This window comes from Nerophis lumbriciformis, linkage group LG28 (genome assembly GCF_033978685.3).
Source record: "Nerophis lumbriciformis linkage group LG28, RoL_Nlum_v2.1, whole genome shotgun sequence".
In the NCBI taxonomy this organism is placed as follows: domain Eukaryota; kingdom Metazoa; phylum Chordata; class Actinopteri; order Syngnathiformes; family Syngnathidae; genus Nerophis; species Nerophis lumbriciformis.
This window is the reverse complement of record NC_084575.2, coordinates 1,983,476-2,007,135: the sequence shown is the minus strand read 5'-3', so window position 1 is coordinate 2,007,135 and position 23,660 is coordinate 1,983,476. Positions and strand designations below refer to the sequence as shown.

The window sequence follows — 23,660 nt, the reverse complement described above, 5'->3', positions numbered from 1 at the left end:
TTCAGCCCTGTCTGCTAACATCTTCAAAAGTGGTGAAACAAGTGGAACTTCTAAAAATACAAATAGTTGTGTCGTTAGTCCAGAATCTTCACGGTCCTCATGGACGACATAATTAGGAACCAGTACTAAAAAAAATGATACTTGGTATACATCCCTAATCTTCACCACTAAACCTTTGAAATATGCTGACATGTGTGCTGCTAAAGGTAAATAAACAGTAGCCATATTGAATGTTTGCCTTCATTTGACCACGTGAGGTAAGGAGGACGGCCTCTAGGTCACATGGTTACACCCCAGCAATTACACTGTTGATGATTAATGAGCATTCATTTTTAAGTGGTGGTGTTAAAAAGCAAGTATATCTCCATCTTTAGTCATAAATGTGGCCCCCGGATGAACATGTGTCACAAACATTGTATTAGATGATATGTGGATGTTGTGCTTACTTGGACTGTGATGAAGCTGTGAGGACTCAGGTGCTTTGTCTTCATGCTCTTCAGTCTTCACAGAGACAACAGTCAGTAGAAACTTGCTGACATCATCCTCCTCCTGCCCTACAGAACACTCTCCCTCCTCTTCCTCTTTAAAATAGGGGGGCTTCGGATCCTTCTCGTTCCCTTTCAAGTGTGAGGGCTGTGGATCCTCTGAAGTGAAACTGTCCCCCTGCAGATGAGGGAGACATTCTTCTTGGTGTCCAATCAGCTGATGGATGTCTACAGGACACAAACAAAACACATTTTAACTCCTACATGCTAAATATTAAATCATACATGAAATATAGGGCTGTGGCTATTGAAAATTTTATTAATCAAGTGTTCTACTGGAAATGTTTTCGATTAATCGAGTAACTGGATAAAACTTAGTGTTGCTTGGTTAAAGACAAATTTAAGCGACTTTAAGACATTTCACTTAATAATGAACGGCCAATTGGTTTGAGATGGTATGAGATCAAGATGTCATCTTTAGATCAGGCTTTGTTTTTTCCACAATCACTGCTACATTAAAAAGTTAAAGTGCCAATCATTGTCACACACACACTAAGTGTGGCCAGATCATTCTCTGCATTTGACCCATCACCCTTGATCACCCCCTGGGAGGTGAAGGGAGCAGTGAGCAGCAGCGGGGGCCGCGCCCGGGAATCATTTTTATGGTGATTTAACCCCCAATTCCAACCCTTAAAGGGGAACATTATCACAATTTCAGAATGGTTAAAACCATTAAAAATCTGTTCCCAGTGGCTTATTTTATTTTTTCGAAGTTTTTTTTCAAAATTTTACCCATCATGCAATATCCCTAAAAAAAGCTTCAAAGTGCCTGATTTTAACCATCGTTATATACACCCGTCCATTTTCCTGTGACGTCACATAGTGATGCCAATACAAACAAACATGGTGGATAGAACAGCAAGCTATAGCGACATTAGCTCGGATTCAGACTCGGATTTCAGCGGCTTAAGCGATTTAACAGATTACGCATGTATTGAAACGGATGGTTGTAGTGTGGAGGCAGGTAGCGAAAACAAAATTGAAACTGAAGCTATTGAGTCATATCGGTTTGAACCGTATGCAAGCGAAACCGACGAAAACGACACGACAGCCAGGGACACGGGAGAAAGCGCGGACGAATTTGGCGATTAATTGTTACCTTTAGACTTCACATCAGAGTACATCTGAACTCCAATATCCGCTCTTGACAAAGTTTGACAATCATCCTCTTCAGAGAACAGTGAATGTCGATAAGAGTTCGAAAAAATGTCCTGTAACATCTGTAACAAAATAATGGGGAGACTTCACTCAGGTTAACCATACCTAAATAGACACAAAATACTGCATTGCACAAGACTACCCGAATGTACTCGAATGATTGAAAAAAAAAAAAAGTTTTTAAGCTAAATTATTGGTAAACACAGTTTATGTATAATAATTTATGTAAAACCGCGAGTAATGAATAAAGTTTTCATCAATTAATATATTCTGTAGACATACCCTCTTCCGCTCTTTTTTCCTGAAAGCCGATCTGTCCAGTTTTGGAGTTGATGTCAGCAGGCCAGGGAAGCTAGGGTCGATATTCTTCTCTTGATCATCTTCGGTGGCATAAGGGACGGTGTGAGCCAAGACATCCAGGGGGTTTAGCTCCCTCGTCTGCGGGAACAAACTGCCGCCATTGCTTGCCGTGCTACCGAGGTCCTTTGTCCCTGAATTGCTCACACACTCCGGCAGATTCAATGGGGGTCTGGCAGCAGATTTCTTAGACTTTATCGTTGGAAATGCATCTGCTTTGAGTGTCGCAGTATATCCACACATTCTTGCCATCTCTGTCGTAGCATAGCTTTCGTCGGTAAAGTGTGCGGAACAAACGACTGACCATTTTGTCGGCTTTCCCCACACCCTCGTATTTTGAACAAATTTCGTCCAATTTCTTGCCACTTTCGCATCTTTGGGCCAATGGTGCAACTTGAATCCGTCCCGGTTCGTGTTGTTACACCCTCCGACAACACACCGACGAGGCATGATGTCTCCAAGGTACGGAAAACAGTCGAAAAAACGGAAAATAACAGAGCTGATTTGACTCGGTGTTTGTAATGTGTTTGAGAAAATGGCAGATTGCTTACCGATGTGGAGCGAATAATAGAAAGGCGTTTAATTCGCCAAAATTCACCCTGTTGTGTGTAACACAAATTGATGTTTTTCATGTTGTCGCTCCTTCTCCTCTTTTGTTGGACAAAGTTCCTCCTCGTACTCTGCTATGGTTCTTTCGCACATTTTCACACAATCACAACACTTTACACTCACACTTGATCTCTGCTTAGCGATGTGTTTTCATCTCTCTTTGTTAGCAGCTAACAAGCTAAGCTAACTAGCAAGCTAAGCTAGCTCGAGAAGTGCGCTCAGACTAATATAACCGGATGCAAACAGTTATTAACGATGTTACTCTATTTAATAGAGTGTAATAAAGGACATATATGTGTACATGGACGCACAGATTAAGAACACTGAACTGTGACGACTGCAATAACGTCTTCACCGTCAGACGCCATCTTGCTTTATCCTCGCCCTGTTTGCTTCGCGCGCAGTCTTGTCAGATCTCGCGAGAGAAACAAGTAACCAGCTTTTTCCCAGATCTCGCGAGAGAAACAAGTACAAACCAGCTCTTTTCCAGATCTCGCGAGAGAAACAAGTAACCAGCTCTTCACCCCCACCCCCGGTACAACTATTTCAACATTCTGAAAATAAAAATAAACTTTTACATTTTCAAAACAAAGACATGCAACTTATTTTGGTAAATAAACAGTAGTTTATATGACCCCTTTAAATGATAAGTTGCCTGATCAGAGCGAGACGAGTCGTGGCTCCTCAGCTTCATGCAGGACGGAGTGGTAGGAGGCGTGGGCGAGGTTGACTGCTCCCTTTTGTGCAGGTGTTGTGCCGGAAAACGCACCCCTGCCATAATATGCACCCCTTGACGCGGGAGCGCGCTTACGTCACTCGGTTGCGTCACTCGTCTCGAAAAGTATATCTAACTCGGCTGTTGGCTGAAATCGCCTCTTTTAAATCGCCTCTTTTCGGCATAAAAAAGTACATAAAGTGAAATAATCCAAGTTTTCTTTACTTGTGCTTTACTTGTGGATTAATTAAAAATTGTGAGCCTTTAATGATTTCGCCGTCATTCAAGTGGCTGAAATCGCCTCTTTCGGCATAATAAAGTACATAAAGTGAAATTATCCTTACTTGTGGATGGATTCCAAATTGTGAGCATTTAATGATTTCGCCGTCATTACATCAGATAAAGCGAAAACAACAATTAATATTGGAATATTTGCTGTCCCGAAAATGTAGTATTGTCTACCTTGACAGCTATACTGTAAAGAATATGTACACCAAAGTAAACCTCTATATGTACTTTTTTAGAGACATCAAGAAGAACGAATGTTTGTTGCTTCATTCGACGTGTTGTCGTGATCCAATACTCGTATTTTAAAAATATGACATTTTCTTTAACTCTAAGCTAGGAGCTCATGGGTGGATGGATGAATAAATAAATGAATGCATCTGATATCTACCTTTGATTTAGTTTTAAGAAGTTTCAAATTGAACATTCACAAATGACGTTACCAAAAGTACCCGAAATACCAGAGGCGGAGTTATGGGGGGGTGCATTTCCCACCTGCCACAGAATGCACCCCCCCATCTATCTCTGGCTAGGAAGGTTCTAGAGACATGAAACTCACCCTGGTTACTCATCATAGCCCCCCGGGTATACACTGAAAACCATGTGATGATCGGACTACCAGAAGTGGAGTTATGGGGGGGGGGTGCATTTCCCACCTGCCACAGAATGCACCCCCCATCTATCTCTGGCTAGGAAGGTCCTAGAGACATGAAACTCACCCTGGTTACTCATCATAGCCCCCCGGGTATACACTGAAAACCATGTGATGATCGGACTGCCTGAAGTGGAGTTATGGGGGGGGGGGGGGTGCATTTCTCACCTGCCACAGAATGCACCCCCCATCTATCTCTGGCTAGGAAGGTTCTAGAGACATGAAACTCACCCTGGTTACTCATCATAGCCCCCCGGGTATACACTGAAAACCATGTGAAAATTGGACCTCCAGAGGTGGAGTTATTTGCATTTTCAGGCAGGACGTTCAGGCCAGCTGCCTGAGAATGCACCCCCTATGTTTTTCTTGGTATGTACAGTGTCCCCAGCTCTTGGTACATGGGACTTCTCTAACAAAGTTTACCTCACAATAGAGATAAAGTCCCTGTCACACCAAACATCATAAATACATCGGTATTACGATAATATAATCTGAAACCAGTCTTGTAATTAAATAGGTTTTTTCAGGTCAGAGGAGAAGAAATATAATTTCTTATCAAACAAGGTATAATGCAATTTATTTTAATACAAACAAATAACAAAATCCACCAATAGTTAAATACTTTATATATACAATATTCAAAGTCAAACGTCAAATAAAGTGAACACAAAGACAATCAATCAATCAATCAATCAATCAATCAATGTTTATTTATATAGCCCTAAATCACAAGTGTCTCAAAGGGCTGCACAAGCCACAACGACATCCTCGGTACAGAGCCCACATAAGGGCAAGGAAAACTCACCCCAGTGGGACGTCGATGTGAATGACTATGAGAAACCTTGGAGAGGACCGCATATGTGGGTAACCCCCCCCCCCCCTCTAGGGGAGACCGAAAGCAATGGATGTCGAGTGGGTCTGACATAATATTGTGAGAGTCCAGTCCATAGTGGATCCAACATAATAGTAAGAGTCCAGTCCATAGTGGGGTCAGCAGGAGACCATCCCGAGTGGAGACGAGTCAGCAGGCGAGCGGTCCACCCCGGGTCCCGACTCTGGACAGCCAGCACTTCATCCATGGCCACCGGACCTGTGCCCCCCGCCCCCTCCACAAGGGAGAGGGGAGCAGAGGAGAAAAGAAAAGAAACGGCAGATCAACTGGTCTAAAAAGGGGGTCTATTTAAAGGCTAGAGTATACAAATGAGTTTTAAGATGGGACTTAAATGCTTCTACTGAGGTAGCATCTCTAACTGTTACTGCTAGAACATTCCATAGTACTGGAGCCCAAATAGAAAACGCTCTATAGCCCGCAGACTATCGCTGGCTAGTTCTAGCTTAACTGACTCAAAATAGAACACTTTTTTGTAATAAAATGTAACTCCTCATAAAAAACTATACATCTATAAACAGAAATATTATTATATATTGGGCAGAAGGGGATAACATAAATATAGTTTAATACTTCCAACACTCCCCTCATCATGAACACGCAGGGCACAGGTAATCCCCATCCACATCTGGCCTCAGGACACACTCGTGGTGAAACCACCTATCACAGATGTCACAGCAGATCTAAGGTGGGGGAGGAGGATGGAGGTGAGGAGGCAGATAAGTTGGGCCATTAAATGTATATAAATTCCGAATTTAAATAATTCATCATTGTCACTGTTACAGCTCCATATCGAGACTTCACAGCCACAGAATCCACTTGCTCATACTACACATGAAATGGACTGAGACCTTTTTCCAGCTTCTGAATGAAATGAGGGAGTAGGTCATGGAAGAGTTCAGTAAACTGTTCTGTATTTGTTGGTTTCACTAACATTTGTAGGGCATATTACAATTTTTTATTTTTTTACCTGTTTATCATTCAACCAATTTGTACACAAACACATTAAAACAGAAGGTACACTGTTTGAACTCATACGCATTATGCATTGTCACCAAAATACATTTTCCATTTTACTACAATAATGATGTTATTTACGCCCTGCTATTTCACAGCCTGACTGTATTGCACAGTGAAAACGTACCCATTGAGGGTTATCGCCCTCCTCCATCCCACAGCTGTGACAGACCTTGCTGAGATCATCTGTTCCGAAAAAGAGTATGCATCAATATTCAGTCTCGAATTTCTTCAAATATCTTGCTGAAATTAAAATAAACTCCAGTAATATGTAATTGTATTAAGCTGTGCTGATTATTTGACTTAATCTGTGCCATCAATATTTTTTATGGTTTAAAAATGTTAGTGGCAAACCTCATTTGAAATACGTCATCATTTACCGAGAAAAAATCTGTTTTTAAATGTGTTAAAGTAAAGCAATATGTTAAGCAGTCAACCAATTTTCAAATTCTTAAAATCAAGACTGTCTTGTATTACCTGGAGCAGGGGTCCCCAAACTACGGCCCACGGGCTGGATCCGGCCCCCCAGCATCCAAAATCCGGCCCACAGGAAGTCAGAAGTTAAACAAAAAGTTTTAATTTTTAATTTTTAATTTTTTAATTTTATTTTTTTTAAATCTTTCTTTTCTAATCCATTTTCTACCGCTTGTTACTCTTGGTGTCTCCTAGCTGCTCAGGCAAATCATATTGTCTAAAAATGAATTTTCCCATAGATAACGTGACAATGTTAAATGTTGATGAACATCAATGTTAATTGATGTTAAATGACAAAACAGATTATAAAGACAATGTATATATGTATATATACATACATATATATACATATATATATATATATATATACAGCCTGGCCCCCGGCCAAATTTTTTTAACCCAATGCGGCCCCCGAGTCAAAAAGTTTGGGGAACCCTGACATAGAGGGTTAAAAGAAAGTGAGACAGTAGGACCCAGAGGACCCCTTCCACACATGCACTATTAATGTTACTTAAATAATTCCAGAATATCCAGCATTTATAAATTGGTACAACATAGTGTCTTGTACCAAGGTTATGGGCAATTTCAGGTTAGAACTAAGCATTTGGATACAGTGCTGTACATTCCTCTATAATGATTTACCCATTTCCCTGTCATTTCAACTGAAGGGCATGGGATTTAAAACAGCTCAAACATGAAGTAATTAATATTGATCTGCTAAAAATAAAATTCACCTGTTTCTTGAAGGAGAATAGTGGCAATATCCAGTCTCAAATTGTTCACAGCTGAAAGGTGCGTCTCAATGTTAATTGGCTGCCCTTTCAATATTTTCTCTGCAAACTAAAAAAAAACTTAGGTTAGCGTATAAGCATCTTATGATAAATACATAAACTAGCAAGATGATAAGATCCATGTTTTTACTTTGATATTGTTGCAATTCAACATACATTGATACACAATAACGTAAAATCAACTATCCATCCATCCATCCATTTTCTACCGCTTATTCCCTTTGGGGTTGCGGGGGGCGCTGGAGCCTATCTCAGTGATTAGTTTATTCAAATGTACTCTAGAGTTTAATCGAGAAAAGAAAACGTAAATTGTGAGAAGTTATATGGCTTCCTATCAAAATCATTGGCAAATAAAAACAAACGCAATAAGTTTGGTATAGGTTTTTATTTATTTTGTGTTACATAGAAATAACACTGCACTTCTTCTGAATTGGAACATCCAAAAGGAACCAACTTTGAAACCATAATTTTCTTTTCTTCTGGAAACATGTTAAGAGACCAATAAATTGTGTGTTTTGGATTGACACAGCAGTGTGTGTAATATATATATACATATACATATATATATATATATATATATATATATATATATATATATATATATATATATATATATATATATATATATATATATATATATATATATATATAGACATTTTTAGAACAGAAATATCCCCCCCACTGCAAGGAAAGGGCTATGATGAGTAACCAGGGTGAGTTTCATGTCTCTATGACCTTCCTAGCCAGAGATAGATGGGGGGTGCATTTTATGGCAGGTGGGAAATGCACCCCCCCCCCATAACTCCACTTCTGGTAGTCCGATCATCACATGGTTTTCAGTGTATACCGGGGGGGGGCTATGATGAGTAACCAGGGTGAGTTTCATGTCTCTAGGACCTTCCCAGCCAGAGATAGATGGGGGGTGCATTCTGTGGCAGGTGGGAAATGCACCCCCCCCCCCATAACTCCAGTTCTGGTAGTCCAATTTTCACATGGTTTTCAGTGTATACCCGGCGGGCTATGATGAGTAACCAGGGTGAGTTTCATGTCTCTATGACCTTCCTAGCCAGAGATAGATGGGGGGTGCATTTTATGGCAGGTGGGAAATGCATCCCCCCCCCATAACTCCACTTCTAGTAGTCCGATCATCACATGGTTTTCAGTGTATACCGGGGGGGGGGGGGGGGGGGGGCTATGATGAGTAACCAGGGTGAGTTTCATGTCTCTAGGACCTTCCTAGCCAGAGATAGATGGGGGGAGCATTCTGTGACAGGTGGGTAATGCACCCCCCCATAACTCCACTTCTGGTAGTCCAATTTTCACATGGTTTTCAGTGTATACCCGGGGGGGTATGATGAGCAACCAGGGTGAGTTTCATGTCTCTAGGACCTTCCTAGCCAGAGATAGATGGGGGGTGCATTCTGTGGCAGGTGGGTAATGCACCCCCCCATAACTCCGCCTCTGGTACTTCGGGTACTTTTGGTAACGTTATTTGTGAATGTTCAATTTGAAACTTCTTAAAACCAAATCAAAGGTAGATATCAGATGCATTCATTTATTTATTCATCCATCCACCCATGAGCTCCTTAAAGTTAAAGAAAATGTCATATTTTTAAAATACGAGTATTGGATCACGACAACACGTCGAATGAAGCAGCAAACATTCGTTCTTCTTGATGTCTCTAAAAAAGTACATATAGAGGTTTACTTTGGTGTACATATTCTTTACAGTAGCTGTCAAGGTAGACAATACTACATTTTCGGGACAGCAAATATTCCAATATTAATTGTTGTTTTCGCCTTATCTGATCTAATGACGGCGAAATCATTAAATGCTCACAATTTGGAATCCATCCACAAGTAAGGATAATTTCACTTTATGTACTTTATTATGCCGAAAGAGGCGATTTCAGCCACTTGAATGACGGCGAAATCATTAAAGGCTCACAATTTTTAATTCATCCACAAGTAAAGCACAAGTAAAGAAAACTTGGATTATTTCACTTTATGTACTTTTTTATGCCGAAAGAGGCGATTTAAAAGAGGCGATTTCAGCCAACAGCCGAGTTAGATATACTTTTCGAGACGAGTGACGCAACCGAGTGACGTAAGCGCGCTCCCGCGTCAAGGGGTGCATATTATGGCAGGGGTGCGTTTTCCGGCACAACACCTGCACAAAAGGGAGCAGTCAACCTCGCCCACGCCTCCTACCACTCCGTCCTGCATGAAGCTGAGGAGCCACGACTCGTCTCGCTCTGATCAGCCAACTTATCATTTAAAGGGGTCATATAAACTACTGTTTATTTACCAAAATAAGTTGCATGTCTTTGTTTTGAAAATGTAAAAGTTTATTTTTATTTTCAGAATGTTGAAATAGTTGTACCGGGGGTGGGGGGGAAGAGCTGGTTACTTGTTTCTCTCGCGAGATCTGGAAAAGAGCTGGTTACTTGTTTCTCTCGCGAGATCTGATAAGACTGCGCGCGAAGCAAACAAGGCGAGGATAAAGCAAGATGGCGTCTGACGGTGAAGACGTTATTGCAGTCGTCACAGTTCAGTGTTCTTAATCTGTGCGTCCATGTACACATATATGTCCTTTATTACACTCTATTAAATAGAGTCATAATAACTGTTTGTATATTAGTCTGAGCGCACTTCTCCAGCTAGCTTAGCTTGCTAGTTAGCTTAGCTTGTTAGCTGCTAACAAAGAGAGATGAAAACACATCGCTAAGCAGAGATCAAGTGTGAGTGTAAAGTGTTGTGATTGTGTGAAAATGTGCGAAAGAACCATAGCAGAGTACGAGGAGGAACTTTGTCCAACAAAAGAGGAGAAGGAGCGACAACATGAAAAACATCAAGTTGTGTTACACACAACAGGTTTGTTTACTTCTTACTCTCACATCTTTACTAACTTTATATTTATTATTAACACTTTTCTTCAATAGATTGTCTATAGGAAGATGAATTGTCATGTGAGGATGTTCAGACACACAATATTTATGAGAGGTTGATGTTCCTCTCAGTTTGTAACAAAGTGTATCAACATGTTTACACAAAACTCACACAGTCACCGGGGGAATATTCCAGAGAGCAGGTTAAGTGCAAACTCCTGAGTATATAAATAAGAGAGGTAAGACAAAGTCAGAGTCAGTTACCATGGTAACTAATGCTGTAAACCTTGCCTGCTAGCTGGCAGGTTTGACAAGTTATTTATGTGTGTAAAAGCTATACTGACCTGTTATTTCCTTCATATTGGTGCAGCCATTAACCTACTACAACACCTGCTACATCCACCTACTCAGTGGCCTAGTGGTTAGACTGTCTGCGCTGAGATGGGTAGCTTGTGTCATACCAAAGACTATACAAATGGGACCCATTACCTCCCTGCTTGGCACTCAGCATCAAGGGTTGGAATTGGGGGTTAAATCTCCGTAAAAAATGATTCTCGGGCGCGGCCACCGCTGCTGCTCATTGCTCCCCTCACCTCCCAGGGGGTGATCAAGGTTAATGGGTCAAATGCAGAGAACAATCTGGCCACACCGAGTGTGTGTGTGACAATCATTGGTACTTTAACTTTTTAATGTGGCAGTGATTGTGGAAAAAACAAAGCCTGATCTAAAGATGACATCTTGATCTCATACCATCTCAAACCAATTGGCCGTTCATTATTAAGTGAAATGTCTTAAAGTCGCTTAAATTTGTCTTTAACCAAGCAACACTAAGTTTTATCCAGTTACTCGATTAATCGAAAACATTTCCAGTAGAACACTTGATTAATAACATTTTCAATAGCCACAGCCCTATAGTTCATGTACAATTTAATATTTAGCATGTAGGAGTTAAAATGTGTTTTGTTTGTGTCCTGTAGACATCCATCAGCTGATTGGACACCAAGAAGAATGTCTCCCTCATCTGCAGGGGGACAGTTTCACTTCAGAGGATCCACAGCCCTCACACATGAAAGAGGAAGAGGAGGGAGAGTGTCCTGTAGGGCAGGAGGAGGATGATGTCAGCAAGTTTCCACTGACTGTTGTCTCTGTGAAGACTGAAGAGCATGAAGACAAAGCACCTGAGTCCTCACAGCTTCATCACAGTCCAAGTAAGCACAACATCCACATATCATCTAATACAATGTTTGTGACACATGTTCATCCGGGGGCCACATTTATGACTAAAGATGGAGATATACTTGCTTTTTAACACCACCATTTAAAAATGAATGCTCATCAATCATCAACAGTGTAATTGCTGGGGTGTAACCATGTGACCTAGAGGCCGTCCTCCTTACCTCACGTGGTCAAATGAAGGCAAACATTCAATATGGCTACTGTTTAATTACCTTTAGCAGCACATATGTCAGCATATTTCAAAGGTTTAAAGATAAGAGATGTATACCAAGTACCATTTTTTTTCCGTACTGGTTCCTAATTATGTCGTCCATGAAGATTCTGGACTAACGACACAACTATTTGTATTTTTAATTCCAGCTGACTGACGTAACTATGACACGTTGTCACATTGAGTTCAGCTGCCGCTGCTACACATTAACATCAGCTTTGAATAATGACAAATAAGGAAGCAACAACACGCAAAAGTGTGATGTGTGTGTTATTGACAAGAAGATGACATAACTGCATTTCACCTTGCACTGCACACATAGTTGACTTCTTTAAGACTTCAAATAAACAGCTGTTTTTTTTTGGTTTGTGTTTTTTCTTCTTTATTTAGCCAGGTAAAAATCCCATAGAGATCAAAGATCTCTTTTCCAAGGGAGACCTGGCCAAGAGGGCAGCAGCAAGGTTACATTAAAAATTAAACAACACATAAAACATCAAATGTACAATATTAAAACTTGCTGACATAACACATGTGCATACAGACAAGGTAGACTGCAATACTTTCACAGAAGCTTTAAACTCATTCAATGTAACAAGGGTTTGAAGTTGAATATTGGATTGTAGGTTATTCCAAGCCTTCACTGCTGAAAACCTAAATGCTTTCTTGCCCAGTTCAGTTCTTACTTTGGGGACGACAAATTGCGATCATTCATTGAATGAAGATTGTGACTTCCTTGTTTCTTTCTTTGTTAAAATACAAGACAGATATGATGGGGTGATACCCAGAATAGTTTTGTAGATGAACACATACCAATGATTGAGGCGTCGAGCACATAAAGATGTTCAGTTAACCATTGAGTATAACACACAATGTTGAGTAAGTTAACCATTGAGTATAACACACAATGGTGAGTAAGTTAACCATTGAGTATAACACAATGTTGAGTAAGTTAGCCATTGAGTATAACACACAATGGTGAGTAAATTAACCATTATGTATAACACACAATGGTGAGTAAGTTAACCATTGAGTATAACACACAATGGTGAGTAAGTTAGTGATGAATCTCAGTGCCCCGTGGTACACACTATCCAGCTTGTGGAGACAACCAGCAGTAGCATTCATGTACAACACATCTCCATAGTCAATAACAGGTAAAAAGGTTGTTTCCACCAATTTCTGTTTCACAGTAAAAGAAAAGCAAGACTTGTTTCTATAATAAAATCCCAGTAAAAGTTTCAGATTTTTTTTACAACATACTGAATGTGCTCCTTAAAACTCAAGTGGTCATCAATTAAAAATCCTAAATATTTAAAAGCAGATACTAACACAATTTGTTGCCCATTTCTTGTTCAAATGTTCTCACACAGTGCTGATCTTACAGTTTTTGATGTGGTAAAGAACATACACTTTGTTTTCTCTGCATTTAAAAGCAGTTGAAGATAGCAAAGTTGTTCTTGTACTCTGTCAAATGCACGTTGTAGATATTTAAAGGCCTCAGCAGGAGTGGGTGCTGTGCAGTATATGACAGTATCATCAGCGTAGGAATGGAAAGTTGAGTTCAGAATATTCTGTCCAAGATTATTAATTATTAATTAATAATGGGCCCAACACAGAACCTTGAGGGACACCCTTTTCCACTTGCATTACGTCCGAGAAGGAACCTTCTATCTGAACAGCCTGAGTTCTGCTTGTGAGGTCATTTGCAAACCATCCAACTGCTTGCTGAGAAAAACCAATAGCTGAAAGACGTTTGATTAAAATGACATGATCAACAGTATCAAATGCCTTTGAAAAGTCAATAAAGAGGGACAGACAGCACTGCTTCTTGTCAAGAGCTTCAGTTACATCATTTATAAACTTCATAGCAGCAGTAACAGTACTGTTATTTCTGCCAAAACCTGACTGAAATGGTAACAGAATAAAGTTGGTGTCCAAAAAGTATTTTATCTGTTCACTGAGAAGGGATTCAAGCACTTTTTCCAGAACAGAGAGTTTAGAGATCGGTCTGTAATCATTTAGATTACTAGGGTCACCTCCTTTTAATAGGGGGATTACAAGGGCAGATTTCCAATCCAAGGGGATTTCATTTGAAATTAGAGTAAGGTTAAAAATGTGAGTCAGTGGTCCAGCTATAATTTCACCTGCCAACTTTAGGAAAAGCGGCTCCAACTTATCTGAGCCAGCTGGCTTTCTAGGTTTAAGTTGTTTTAGAGCAGGGGTGCCCACACTTTTTCTGCAGGCGAGCTACTTTTCAATTGATCAAGTCGTGGGGATCTACCTCATTCATATATATCATTTATATTTACTTATTTATGAAAGATATGTTTTTGTTAACAAGTGAAAGGTGTTTGATGATAATGCAAGCATGTTTAACACATATAGTTAATATTGTTAATACATTAAAGGTGTTTAATGATAATACAAGAATGTTTAATACATATAGTTAATATAGTTAACAAGTTAAAGGTGTTTAAAGATAATGCAAGCATGTTTATCACATATAGTTAATATTGTTAAGAAGTTAAAGGTGTTTAAAGATAATACAAACATGTTTAACACATATAGTTAATATTGTTAACAAGTTAAAGGTGTTTAATGATAATACAAGCATGTTTAACACATATAGTTAATATTGTTAACAAGTTAAAGGTGTTTAAAGATAATACAAACATGTTTAACACATATAGTTAATATTGTTAACAAGTTAAAGGTGTTTAAAGATAATACAAGCATGTTTAACACATATAGATTCCTTTCTTTCATGAAGACAAGAATATAAGTTGGTGTATTACCTGATTGTGATGACTTGCATTGATAGGAATCAGATAGTGGTGCTGATAACGTCCGCATTTTCAAATGGAGGAGAAAAAAAGTCCTCCTTTCTGTCCAATACCACATGAAAGTGGTTGGTTTTTGGCATCTTATTTGTCCAGCTTCCGTACTCCTTTGTATACACTTTACAAGAAATACATTGGCGGCAAACTCCGTAGCTTGCTAGCTTGTTTACGCCAGCTTTCTGAGACTCTTATTTTGGTAGCGCAGGCAGGATGAAGCAGCGCTTTTATTGTGCAACTGTGCAGTCGGTCTTTGGAGTTTTGACGACAGGTACGGCGCCAGAGTCTGTTGAAATAAAAAGTGTTTCTCGCCTTCCTGTCGGTAATTTTTTCTTAATAATGTGCTGGCAGCAGCCAGCGTCATCTCAGAAGACCCTCGGGGGCCGTGAATGTCAATCAAGTGACGAAAGTGACAACATAGTGAAGATTTATTATCGCTCATTTTTAGGACTATTTTTTTAATGCCTGGCTGGCGATCGACTGACACACCCTCCGAGATCGACCGGTAGCTCGCGATCGACGTAATGAGCACCCCTGTTTTAGAGCCCTCATGACCTCTGTTGTGGTAAAGAGCGTAAAGTTAAAAACCTGGGTATTTTCAACGGTTCTTTCCGGAGTTAGCGGAACTTCAGTAGAGTTGTCAGAATTATAGAGAAAACCAGAGGAAATAAAATGATTATTATAATGACTACCCATTTCTCTTCTGTCACTTACTCTGACACCATCAACAAGTATACTAGGTGGGAGATTGACTGAATTACAGCAGGTGGACAAAGATTTGATGATTTTCCAAAAGTTCTTTGGGTGTTTGAGGTTTTCAGTTGTTGTGGAGAAATACAATTCTGATTTGACTTTCCGAAGGAGAGAGGTAAATTGATTTCTTAATTGTCTAAAATTCAACCAATCTGCTTCTAACCCTGACTTGCGTGCCCTGGCCCAAGCAGCATTACGCTCATGCAATACATCTGACAGGTCCGATGTAAACCACTGATTGTCACGTCCTTTAACCCTACATTTTCTAAAAGAGGCATGTTTGTTCACTATACTCAAGAAGTTTTTGTGAAAATATTTCCAAGACAGTTCAACATTATCAAAAAGAGCAATTGTATCCCAATTAAAAAGATGAAATGTAAAAAAGCTTGCGTCTCAAATAATTTCATATTATGTTTTTCAAGAAGACGAGGCTTGCTTTTAGGAATCCTTGTGTCTCGCACTACTGCAATCACACAATGATCACCCACATCATTAGGAAAAACACCAGATGCAACACATTTAAAGGGCATATTTGTTAGAATTAAGTCAATGAGTGTAGCTTTTTGAGGGCATTTAGGATTAGGTCTTGTAGCTGAGTTAATTAATTGTGTTAAATTTAGAGATTCACACTGTGCTTTCAAAGAGTCAGACACAGATGTGAGCCAGTCCCAGTTCAAATCACTATTTCCTTGTATTTCAGTTGAGACAGAAGCTTCACAAGAGTAGATAGGGAATTACTAGGGGCAGATGGAGGCCTAAAACACCCCACTACCATAATGTGGTGATTTCTAGCTAATTCAATTTCAAGTGCTAACAGTTCAAGTTCTTTACTTACTGATTCAGAGAGCACTAATTTAACATCAAACCTCTGCTTAATATATATGGCCACTCCACCACCTTCTCTTTGTCGGTCAGTACGATAGACATTATAGCCATGAATGTAAATATCTTTATCAAGCACAGATTGTTTAAGCCAAGTTTCAGATAAGACTACAATATCAGCATTTGTTGAGTTTATCCAGATCTTTATCATATCCAGTTTAGGGAGTAAACTCCAAACATTGATATGAATAATCCCAAAACCAGATCTAGTTTTAAAATCCGCAGGTGTAAAACATTGTGTAGGTGTATCAGGGCCTGGATTAGTCTCAACATTTCCTGAGAGCAATAACAATAATATAACTAAACATTTGCGCTTAGTTACCATCTTTTGAGTCGGTCTTTAATCTGTGAAAGTAAGTGCTCACAATAAAGGAAGATGCAGTAATGTTGACGTGATCTCTCAAAACAAGGAAACAATAAGAATGAATGGACTCTACCATAGTATGCAGCCATTTTGTTTTGTCCAAAGTCACAGAAATCTTCAACTGAGATAAGGCCGAGGTTATTTTGTAGCTGCCACTATGATGACATGTCAAATGATCAAATATGTCAAACTGTGCATCTTGAAGTAGCATAGTTCTTGAGTGGGGGTGACCAGACCCAATTGGGACACCAGTAAAACCACACAAAAGTATAAAACACAATATAATAATTTGTGACATAGTGAGAGGAGAAGTTCCACTTGTTTCACCACTTTTGAAGATGTTAGCAGACAGGGCTAAAGACTAGCAACCAAGGCCGATGGGTGGAAGCCCGTAGACGAAGCCAATGGCTGGAGGCAAACAGCAGGTCGATGGAAGGCTCGTAGGCAGGTCGATGGTGGAAGGCTAGCAGGCAGGTCGATGGTGGAAGGCTAGCAGGCAAGTCGATGGTGGAAGGCTAGCAGGCAAGTCGATGGTGGAAGGCTAGCTGGAAGGCTAATAGGCAGGTCGATGGTGGAAGGCTGGTAGACAGGCCGATGGTGGAAGGCTGGTAGACAGGCCGATGGTGGAAGGCTGGTAGACAGGCCGATGGTGGAAGGCTGGTAGACAGGCCGATGGTGGAAGGCAAGCAGGCAGGTCGATGGTGGAAGGCTGGTAGGCAGGTTGATGGTGGAAGGCTAGTAGGCAGGTCTATGGTGTAAGGCTAGTGGCGCGGTTGGTAGAGTGGCCGTGCTTGAGGGTTCCTGGTTCAATCCCCACCTTCTACCAACCTAGTCACGTCTGTTGTGTCCTTGAGCAGGACACTTCACCCTTGCTCCTGATGGGTCGTTGTAAGCGCCTTGCATGGCAGATCCCGCCATTAGTGTGTGAATGAGTGAATGAGACGGGATGAGTTTGCTAAGTACAAAAATGAGTCGCAATTTTTGAATGAAAGAAACTGCTGTTCTAAATGTGTCCTCTAGATGTCGCAATAGCAATTCTTTGTATCTTTGTAGATGATGCTACATATGTAAAACACAACTAAAACACATGATGTTAGCGCACCAGTCGGGGAAAATGAGTAAACTACATCAATAACATCCTGTAATTTGATTTTGATATGATTTATTTATCTTGATAGATTGAAAATGAACACCAATGAGTTGACTGATGAACATTATCACATAATTGATTCTGAAAGTGTAAAAAAGGACAACTAAATATAGAATACTATTGGATGTAAAAAAAAAAAACATGATTTGTACATTTTCAGAATGTGTTTGTTCTATTTTTAAACAAAGAAAACAATCTGCAGTTGTCTTTATTTTTACGTTATCTTGCTGTAATTTTACCAGTCCGGCCAACTTGGAGTAGATCTTCCTCCATGTGGCCCCCCATCTAAAATTAGTTTAAACACCCCTGGCCGAGATCTTCCTGCGAAAAGCAGATACGAGAAAAAAATCTAATTATGAAACGGAATAGATCCCTAAAAATTTGTTGAGTAATATCAAGGATTATCCGTCGGTGGCGTTCCCAGACATGTGGAACTATCTTGAGTTCCAGACGTCATTCTAAACCACAAATTGTGGTTAAGTCTGTCGCCGTGGCGCCGCCGTTCCACATCCAGTGGAAATCCTCGGTTACACTTACAAACGTTGCTTGGCGAGATAAATGAAGAAACCATACTTGGGGTTTATGGCACGTAGCAAAAGGAAATGCACTTTCAACCCACTGCACTCGCAGTGAGCGAACTCGACCACAAGGTAGCGCCATAGCAGAGCTAACAATACGGAATACAGATTTACAATGTAAACGACCTAATCTTTTCTCCAACTTTATACATCATACCTCAGGCAGAAGGGAATTTATGGCAATACAGATTTTAGGCCATATTGCCCACCCCTCGTAAAAAGTGGTCTTCTTTTCCTGTGAATGATGTTGTAAACAGCAGTGTGTTTGTTTTCAGGCCGTTCATACATTAACTTGTTATTTTAAGTACATGTAAACTTACTGAATGCCTCATGTGACTGAGCAAATCTGGACATTTCTCAAGCATGTTTGTCATTTTGTGTCCTGCAGACGTCTGTGAAGAACAACTTCTGCCTGAAAAACAGGAGAGTAGCTTCAGGATGTTGAAGGAGGATCCACCAAAGAGGAAGACCAGGCACCACGGACCCTCTGAAGTCCCCTTTTCCTCTTTGACACAGACCCTGCCCTGTAAAAAGGAAGAGGAAGACTCACTGACCCCCCACATTAAAGAGGAAGAGGAGGAACACAGCGTTAGTCAGGAAGTGACTGGTGTCCCTGTGAAGAGTGAAGATGATGAGGTCAAAGGTGAAAGTGAGGAGAAGAGAGAGGCGGAGCCTCCAAGCAGCAGCTCAACACAACACATGACAACAGAAGCTGATGGAGACCACTGTGGAGGATCACAAGCAGACAAGATCTTAGCTCCACTATCAGATAGTGAGGACACAACGTCACACTCTCCTGACACTGATGATGAACACTCTAAAGATGATGCAACATGTCACACTGACAACACTCACTTCACATGTTCTCACTGTCACAAAACCTTTAATGACCATTGCAATATGAAAGTACACATGAAAACACACTGGTGAAAAACCTTTTTCTTGTTCATTCTGTGGTAAAGGTTTTACACAAAAGCGATCTTTGAAAATACACATGAGAATACACACTGGTGAAAAACCTTTTTCCTGTTCAACTTGTGGTAAAGAGTTTAGACAAAGTCAGAGTGTGAAAATGCACATGAGAAAACACACTGGTGAAAAACCTTTTTCTTGTTCAATCTGTGGTAAAGGTTTTACTAAAAGGCAATCTTTGAAAAGACACATGAGAATACACACTGGTGAAAAACCTTTTTCTTTGAAAAGACACATGAGAAGACACCCAGGAGAGAAAGTGTTGAGTTGCAGTGTGTGTGGTGAAAGATTGTCTTCTAAGTACCAGTGTAAGAAACACAAGTGTGCTGGTGAGAACAGCAGCAGCAAATGAAACTGCAGGATTTGAAATAAACTGTCAAGACTTTAATGTTGACTTTCTAACAACATCAGCACATATAACATGTGTGACATCATTGTTGTTTGTGTAACTATCTTTTTAATATGCTTCTACATTTATAGATTAGATAGTTTGAAATATGGAAGTATTACATATTTGTATTTCTAATTGTTAATGAGTCCATAGATTAGCACCTTTATATGATATACATATGTACTGGTTCACATGTGAAACATCTTCTGGACCACTTCAGGAAGCATATTATTATTTACTTTATACATCATTTGAACACTTGTCTTTTATACCATTTTAAAATGTGTGACTTTATGAATTATTTGTTGGGTCTCTATAATCCATTTTATTAATGATCTTTATTACACTCTTTTGTAATATGATGATTGTTTTATATGTATGTCCCCAGACCTTTATGCAATATAAAAGTGAGAGAAAAAGGCTGAATTGTTTGTGGAAGGATGTTTATTTTGTATTTTTACAAACTTACATTCGTGGATAAAACAAAAATTCCCATTATTGGGTTTTAAACATTTTTAATGTATGTTTTCTTTTTAAACATCCCCAAAACAATATCAATATCAATCAAAGTTTGGAGTGTCAGGCACAAGCCAGTATTGTACATCATCCCACAGACATTTACTTTGCATACTGTAGGAGCCAAATTTCCTTATTTGTTCATATTGTTTTTATTTTGTTTTCTCTCATTGATTGCTGGCCTCTGTTCATGCTGAAATGTGTTGACAGGGATGGGACCATTGCTATGGTGCGGTTGCCATGGTAACGTCATTTAATTGGGTTCAGGTGGGAGCACTCGGGGCGATTGCATGGAGGACACAAACAGTTTTTGGCCGTGCGTGTCGTGACAATGTTCCATTCAAGGTCAGCATACATTAGAATTTTCTAAACTTGGTTAAGAGGAAGAACGTTTGAAATGCGGGCTGCGACAGACAAAACATGCTACAAAGTAGAACACATTCTACGTGCACAAGGGATTTAACAACATCCACAAAAGGCAAGAAATGCAATGCAGCTAATAACAGCAATAAGACTAACGAGCACCATGTTTTCCATTGGCTGAAAATCAACTTGTAAGTCTTGATAAAAGTCTGCAACTTGCAGCAGTTTCCATGGTGTAGTGGTTATCACATTCGCCTCACACGCGAAAGGTCCCCTGTTCGAAACAGGGTGGAAACAAGGTCTTTTTACTTCCCTTCTTACCTCTATAAATAAGCAAGGAAATAAATGATAGCAAGGTCCTGTGTTTCATCATAAAGTAGTTTGCAACATAGCTGACCACCTCATGTACAGCCGAGCACACACAACACCAAATTTAGAGGGTTCTCATATAGGCAGACCTCAGGCTTCAACATCATGAATGCTGGGTTCCATGAAAATGTCACGCACAAACCTGTGAAATTTCTCATTCATTCAAGTCACTGTATTCTCAGGGCTTTCAATGGATTGCAACTGTACTGTTTAGATTGACTTATAAGATGTTTAACCTCTCTTTTAGCAGGAATCATAGGTGTAATTCCCAAAGAGTTAGAGAAGACAGCTGCAGTCTGAATGAGTGTTGGCCTTGCTTTCAAATTAAGAACCAGTCAAATAGACAACTGAAACCTAAATCATAGCAGAGGATGGTTTCGATCCATCGACCTCTGGGTTATGGGCCCAGCACGCTTCCGCTGCGCCACTCTGCTGTCTTAAACTCCAGGATGCTTACTCTGGTGAATATCCAGACAAACTACTTGTAACAAAGTGATTTGGAACCCATCTGAAGTAGGGTTTCTTTCTGAGTCCTGGTTCAATCCACATTTAAAATGGCATTTTTTGGAAGAAAACATTGCAGTAAACATCAAACTCTGTGGATCCATTGGGATTTTATTCAAAACGAATAGAATTTGGCTTGCATTCATGTGGTTTGAAAACAAACTGAGAAAGTGTTACAGAAAAAACTTCAAGACACTGACGGGATTTGAGCCCAACATCTCCTATTTAACAAACAGGCACCTTGACTGACAGCTACAGCGCCTGGAACAGCATGGGATTTCAACACGATGTCTATAACCCTACACTGAATTAATGATAGCCAATTTGAGGCAATAGCATTGATTATCAGTAATTTACATTAGTTTAAACAAGCATGGCTTGAAAGTTATGTTGCAAACGTTTTTACTAGAAACTTTTTTGCAAATTTATAGAAGGACATGGGCTGTACAAGAAAACCCTCAAACCCTCGTGCTCGCGTCAAGATTTCGTCCCTGGGTGGGCTTGAACCACCATCCTCTCAGTTAACAGCCGAACGTGCTGACCGATTGTCATTGTCTTTGGATGGGCGTAACTAGAAGTATACTGATTCAGCCTTCGGTGAGTCCAATATGTCCTTTGGGTGGAATGCCTGCGTCTTGCGGTTTTCACAAACATTGCTTTTGTCCCTTATGAATATTAGTTAAAATGCAATAAAAGCAACAGAATGCATTGGCCGGGAATCGGACCCGGGTCTCCCGCGTGGCAGGCGAGAATTCTACCACTGAACCACCAATGCCTGTGGAGTAAAAGAGATTTATGAACTCGGTTAAGAGGAAGAACGTTTGAAATGCGGGCTGCGACGGACCAAACATGCTACACTGAGTTAATGATAGCCAAAATGAGGCGATAGCATTGATTATCAGTAATTTAAATTAGTTTAAACAAGAATGGCTTGAAAGTTATGTTGCAAACGTGGCACACGTTTTAACTAGAAACTTTTTTGCAAATTTAGAGAAGGACATGGGCTGTACAAGAAAACCCTCAAACCCCCGTGCTCGAGTCAAGGTTTCGTCCCTGGGTGGGCTTGAATCACCATCCTCTCAGTTAACAGCCGAACGCGCTGACCGATTGTCATTGTCTTTGGATGGGCGTAACTAGAAGTATACTGATTCAGCCTTCGGTGAGTCCAATATGCCCTTTGGGTGGAATGCCTGCGTCTTGCGGTTGTCACAAACATTGCTTTTGTCCCTTATGAATATTAGTTAAAATGTAATAAAAGCAACAGAATGCATTGGCCGGGAATCGGACCCGGGTCTCCCGCGTGATTTCTACCATTGAACCACCAATGCCTGTGGAGTAAAAGAGATTTATGAACTTGGTTAAGAGGAAGAACGTTTGAAATGCGGGCTGCGACGGACCAAACATGCTACACTGAATTAATGATAGCCAATATGAGGCGATAGCATTGATTATCAGTAATTTACATTAGTTTGAACAAGAATGGCTTGAAAGTTATGTTGCAAACGTGGTACACGTTTTAACTAGAAACTTTTTTGCAAATTTAGAGAAGGACATGGGCTGTACAAGAAAACCCTCAAACACCTGTGGTCGAGTCAAGATTTCGTCCCTGGGTGGGCTTGAACCACCATCCTCTCAGTTAACAGCCGAACGCGCTGACCGATTGCGCCACAGAGACTTACTGGTTTACATGATTAATTACTCCCCAAAAAATTATAAAATCTCATGTTACGATGTCCCGATGTCATTGTCTTTGGATTAGCGTAATTAGAAGTACACTGCTTCAGACTTCGGCGAGTCCAATATGCCTTTTGGGTGGAATGCCTGCGTCTTGCGGTTGTCACAAACATTGCTTTTGTCCCTTATGAATATTAGTTAAAATGTAATAAAAGCAACAGAATGCATTGGCCGGGAATCGGACCCGGGTCTCCCGCGTGGCATGCGAGAATTCTACCACTGAACCACCAATGCCTGTGGAGTAAAAGAGGTTTCTGAACTCGGTTAAGAGGAAGAACGTTTGAAATGCGGGCTGCGACAGACAAAACATGCTACAAAGTAGAACACATTCTACGTGCACAAGGGATTTAACAACATCCACAAAAGGCAAGAAATGCAATGCAGCTAATAACAGCAATAAGACTAGCGAGCACCATGTTT

At 40.2% G+C, this 23,660-nt stretch overlaps 1 long non-coding RNA gene and 3 other non-coding genes across 4 annotated transcripts; 1 reads left to right on the top strand and 3 right to left on the bottom strand.

Annotated features, from left to right (window-relative positions):
• Window positions 1-549: 549 nt before the first annotated feature.
• Window positions 550-2,532, bottom strand: LOC140680204 (uncharacterized). The gene is made up of 3 exons (XR_012051418.1): window positions 1,986-2,532; window positions 1,645-1,765; window positions 550-713 (listed from the first exon to the last, which is right to left on the bottom strand). It is a non-coding gene; the product is annotated as an uncharacterized lncRNA (long non-coding RNA).
• An 18,325-nt stretch (window positions 2,533-20,857) lies between these two features.
• On the top strand, window positions 20,858-20,930 carry trnav-cac (transfer RNA valine (anticodon CAC)). The gene has a single exon. It is a non-coding gene; the product is annotated as a tRNA-Val (tRNA).
• A 1,280-nt stretch (window positions 20,931-22,210) lies between these two features.
• Window positions 22,211-22,281, bottom strand: trnag-gcc (transfer RNA glycine (anticodon GCC)). Its single transcript has one exon. It is a non-coding gene; the product is annotated as a tRNA-Gly (tRNA).
• An 826-nt stretch (window positions 22,282-23,107) lies between these two features.
• trnan-guu (transfer RNA asparagine (anticodon GUU)) lies at window positions 23,108-23,181 on the bottom strand. The gene has a single exon. It is a non-coding gene; the product is annotated as a tRNA-Asn (tRNA).
• Window positions 23,182-23,660: the final 479 nt, after the last annotated feature.